Genomic DNA, 5,696 nt, shown 5'->3' on the forward strand with positions numbered 1-5,696 from the left:
AAAGCTCAACAATATTGTGAAAGTACACAGACACCACCCCTGCACACTATAACTTCGAATATAAATGCTACAAAGCAGTCAAAGTGGTGTGCCACGCACATAGATCCATAACAGTTGTGCGTGTTACCATGCAGCGTCTTCAAACAGCATCCACTTAAGTCAAATGCCCATCCCCATCGCAGCTTTGCCTCTTGCAAATGTGGCAGAAAGTCTCTTAACAGCATAGACAATCCTTCGTCAAATCCTTTTGAAACTGCAACGACAAACAAATGAGTTGAGTCTACTCCTTTAAAAATCCACAGATGAAACCAGGAAGTATTCTCCTCCTATGACACCAGGAAGAACTTAACACTGGAACGACATACAACGTGAAAAGCCTGCCCCTTCAAGACTCAGCACACCAGAAAGTACATTCCTTCAATGACACCAGGACACACGCCTCTTCAAAATGCCCTCACCGAACTCCTGAAGACGGCAAGAAGCGTGCAAACAACCTGCAAACCAGAACGCAGCAGGAAGCAGTAAATATGCGCTAAGTTGTTAGCACGGTCATGGTCATAGTGCGCGGTGAAACGCTAAAGCGTTAGCGCAACAGCGCGGTCACACTATGAGCATTGCAAGGCAGATAAAGCAGTCGCAAAGATGAGGGACACTTGTAGAAACAGGGTTCTCCTTTCCGCAACTCGTCACCAAGTTATTTTATGTGGAAACACGAAGAAGAAACGTTGCACTCGAAGGTAGGTTCTATCGCTTCCTTTATTTCACTTGTACAAGCGTAAGTGTCCTCAGCGACCGGCATCCCAGGATGACTCCAACCACCAACCGACCTCCCTGGAATCCCACTCCCCACAAAAAAAAAAACATTCCACTCGGAGTTCTCGAGCAGTGCATAAACCTTGAGCGCTCACGAGAACTCTTGACAAAAGAACACATAACAATATTCCATTGTTTAACTCTGTTTGCAATTTCACTTCGAACATTCTGTGTGGCCTTTGGGAGCCCTTCCTGGATAAAGGTTTCCTATACATGACATAATAACTGTGACTACTTTAACTAAGCACGCCCTCACTTTTTGCCTCATGCACATGAATCACAATTATGACCACTCTTGTTATTTTATGCAGTTATTTGCCTGGTCAACACATAGCTTACTACCCAGGGCCTACCACATAAATGTTATTAGGCCTTTGACATTTTACCTCAGAGCGTGTGTTCTTTGCCAACAATCACAACAAACAGGCATCTTATCTCCAGAGATAATACGTTAAATAAGGATGGGGATTCACAGTCGATCTATTATTTGCGCTTGTTGATATTAGCATGACTAGTGAAACTATTTTACAGTATGCTGCATGCTTCAGGAACCTCATTTTGATGGACTACAAGTATTTGAGCAGGGTGCACAACTGGCCTGCCCTCTCTTGTCCAGAACTTGAAGGCACTGGAATGACCTATACACCTTTTCGGCACTCTGCATGCTAGTTGATTTATTGCTCCCATGTACTTATTGCATGCAATGGTTTCAATGGTTTCATTATTCCTTGATTCACTCTTGAGCTTGTGTGCACTTTTAAGCCTGAGCTTCTTGAGTCAGATTGACTGTTTCTTTTTTTGCTGTTTTATTGTTGTTCATACACAATTATTGTATGTCCATACACAATAAATATATATGCATATCCACTGAACAAAGTTATACATTGATTATATCCCTGTGTACACTCTATTGTTCTTATGTTCCATACAAGCGACCCATGTTCTTTTAGAAATATATGTATCCCTGGTCCCTTGAGACCCACAGGGGTTTCCCTTGTTTTATGTAAAGACGCAAAGTAATACAAGGCAGCACACCAACAACTGGTCAAGCATGAATAGAGGTATTAAACAGATGACAAAAGGTCATACATTTGATTAAATAATCTGCATGTTAACATAGCAATGTACAAAGCTGCTACCGCTTCCTACATGGACACAATTGTTGTACCCAAATGAAAATATCACAGGCAAAGAACAATGAAACATATGCAAATGTCCCTTGCAGGCCCCCATCCTTGCTTCTACAACCGTATCCAAATGGTGCATTAAGACTGTTCATCAAATTAATTATGCCCCATATGTTAACTTCTGTCTTTTTTACCTAGAATGCTTATCTAGTCCATATACTCCATCCCTGATATATTAGATGTAATGCAATGGTTTTAATGGATCAGTGTAACATGCCAAAATGGTCCTTTGGCCGGTGGTGCAATGTGTTAACTCCACAAAAAAAAGTTATATTAAAACAATGCATCAACTTTGATGTTACTGGCACTGTCATGGATGATGCAAATCTTTAAAGTTGTCTACAACACAACACAAACTAATGTATGTTGATGAACATTTTGTAATGTAGAAGTTATGACTACACAAGGAAATCATACATGGCCGACACACATTGTACTTCCAAGTACAAACACAACATCAAAGGGAAAATGTGCAATACAGGGACACACTGCACACACTGCAAGACTTGTTACTGTGTTGAAACCAATCTTCTGACACCCATCAATTGTAACTTCATGTCATCACGAGTCAACTTGACCACAACACTAAGAGGAAGCAACCCATATAGCCAAAACATGGCTCATCATGATTTATCCATACTCCTCATTGAAATGTACTGTGTCTTTGATATAAAAACTGAGTTCATGTAAAATTAATTTAAACATTGCTATTGCTGTTCGAGTCCACAATGTACTTAGGTAAAAAACACATTAGATATTTTCCTGCAACTATATTAGACATCATACATACAACACAGTACACATATTGCATGTCTACCTACACACATTGGACATCCTGCTTCACCGACAAACAGTACTTGGATGGTAGATTATATGATGTAACATCCAAATCAATTAGAAGGAAAGCACCTCATTTCTTTCTTTGCAGCCATAGTGTAATCATCTTGCTATCATTGGCTACTTCTCAACATGTAAATTATGCTGAACATCCTAGAGAGCATAAACATGTCATAATGTACATGTGAATCCTAATCTAAAACATCACCAACCATCTAGGCTTCCAAAACAAGTTAATTTCAGACAACAAGATTAATGCACAAAACAGAGGCTATCTACCTGCCACCTAGGGACACCCTTTCAGAGAGTCAATAATGACTGTCAGTCCATGACATTGACAATCATCTTCCTCACGTGAGAAGCTCATATATCAAGTTATTAGTAAAACATATACATAAATGTGAGGTAGAACTGATATTTGTATGTTTTTGTTTCCTTTCTAGGTCATTTAACTTATGAGAAACAGTTTATTGTTCCAGGAGACCTCAGGCACCTTGGAAGATTTCTGTCCTCGATGGATGAAAAAGCATTCCTCTATCTGGTGGAGAACTTTGAGGCCACGTCATTGTTTTTGCCAATGGATTGTGAAGAGTTCCAAACTTCCAAACTACACACCACCCAGCATTTCCATGGGTAAAAGACAAGCGTGACAGCCTGTTGATACAGAAGCCGAGGGCAAAATCTGAGTGAGGGAGGCACACATGGAAAGGATCAAGAAGACAACTGTGAAAGATTGCAATCATTGAAACAGGGCTATGAGAAGAAGATAGATTGGGTGTTGAACACAAATGCCTATGGACCAACATAAGACAAGTCATTCATTCTCAACAGTACTTTTCTAGAGACCGTGATGAAACCTTCAATCATTTTGCTGACGTCTTGAAGGGCAAGCCTCCTTCAATCGTTGATCTGTTCATCACATGGGCATCCACACCATTACTACCAACACTGCAGAGGAGAAGGAGGCGTAATACAGTCCAGCTTTTTGGAAGATTCACCTTGACATTATTGAGGATGCCGGTTGACAAGTCAGCCTTCTAAAATGTTGACAAGTTAAATGTTATCATTCTCCTATCTTGTCAGTTCCCTATAACAAATTTCCAGGTTCTGCTTTGGCTTCCATTTACTCTCATATGTGATTATCTAATATGTTCAGAAATCATGACAAATGTTTATCAGAATGCCAATCCCTTGTGTTGTGTAGGTTTATACATCACAACTAGCATTACAGAAAGTATGGATCAGATTTAATAATGTTTTACACTGGCCCCCAAGTGATACAAAGCAGTGAAAACGTGTGTCTATCTCACATATCATTCAAAGGAAAATGTGAATCAAAATAGTTCTCCTGCATATGCAAATACTCGTTGATTCATACAGCACCAGCAGTATTTTAATGTATACAAGGTGTGTGTTTCAGGGCACAGACACTGCAAGCAAGCACTCAGCATGCAACAGTTACCCATCAAACTGATGGAAAGCAAACCTTAACAAGAAAAAAGGCAGTTTGCACAAAAAAATAGCACTAAAGCAGGTCAAAAAGTGTGCGCCTTAATACGAGCACTACAAAGGCATCTCAATTTGGTTATTGTTATTCTTCAACTTAAACAGTGACAATTAGGGCTTGCGTGCAGAAGAAAACAGATTAAGGAGAATATATTCAAGTTTAGGTCTTGTTCTTTGATCAACATGATAAGGATGTTATCAAGACCTAGTGTCTCAGAAAACCCCATATATTGTGAATGGGAGCGGCAGCACACAAGGGAGAGAACTGTGGGGGGAGGGGGGACAACAGGGAGCAGGCGAGGGAGGATATTGGGGCAGCAGCAAGTGTAAGAAAACACATGCACTCTCTTGTAGGGCTAAAAAAAAAAAAACGCTTCTCTGAATGTGAGCAGAAGGAAATAAGTTATCCAATAAAACCAGGTGGTAAAGAAGATATGCTCCAGTGGAGGGAGAAACATAAAAATATGAAGGAAAGCCACTGACTTAGAAGCAAACTAATAAGAGTGAGAAGAAGCCAAGCAATGGGTGGGCTTGAATCCTTCTGTAAGTTTTTGGTAGGGTTCACAAGAGGTCTTTCTCAAAACAGATTGCTAAAAGATGTCTAGTGGAAAGACCTAAAAATCATGCCTCTGCACCTTTGTTTCCCCAGATCTGAAGCCGAACAGGTACAGGTGAAATAAGGTTTCTAATAAGTTGCAAAATCAAACGTGTTCTAGATTAAACTTGCTTTTTCACCTATTGACACAAGCATACAGATGGTTGTCCAAACTTATGATGTGACAGTACTTCATCAACATGAGTTATTTTGGCATACTATGCTTACTTTGCCTACCGTAAAAGATGAATGTGCTCCTGACACCACAAATGCAAGCTTCTCTCTGGCAAATCACCAAACACCAACGTTGTACAGACACAATCCTGAAGCTGAAATTAGTTTAATAATGCTTTATTAAATAAGTTAGCATACATCAGTACAATAGGAAATATATAGAATTGTATTGCATACTTCCAAATAAAATCAAAAAAGTGTATTCAACTAGAGAAGTATAAAGATAATCATATCTACTAAAACAGTTTATATACTCAACAGGATTATGATATTGTACTATAAAATACTAGCATTTTTATGTGGTTTTAGTAAAGAGAAAGAAGAAAAGAGATGAAAAAGAGGAAAGAGAAGAAAAGAAGAATAAGAAGAGAAGAAGAGAAGAATAAACAACGCAAATTGAAAAGCACAACCATTGATTCTAAATAGGAAATCAAGGAGGTTCAAAAACAGTATTGGCAGTAGTATGAAAAGGACTTTTGTTGCAAAAGAAAATTAGTGAGAGGAAGCCATAGCTTGTCTCTTTT

At 39.2% G+C, this 5,696-nt stretch overlaps 1 long non-coding RNA gene across 1 annotated transcript; it reads left to right on the top strand.

The window, feature by feature from the left end:
* Positions 1-347: 347 nt before the first annotated feature.
* Positions 348-5,379, top strand: LOC138265813 (uncharacterized). Its single transcript, XR_011199427.1, has 2 exons — positions 348-737; positions 3,281-5,379. It is a non-coding gene; the product is annotated as an uncharacterized lncRNA (long non-coding RNA).
* The last annotated feature ends 317 nt before the right edge of the window (positions 5,380-5,696 follow it).

Source organism: Pleurodeles waltl, chromosome 11, assembly GCF_031143425.1.
Source record: "Pleurodeles waltl isolate 20211129_DDA chromosome 11, aPleWal1.hap1.20221129, whole genome shotgun sequence".
Taxonomy (NCBI): Eukaryota; Metazoa; Chordata; class Amphibia; order Caudata; family Salamandridae; genus Pleurodeles; species Pleurodeles waltl.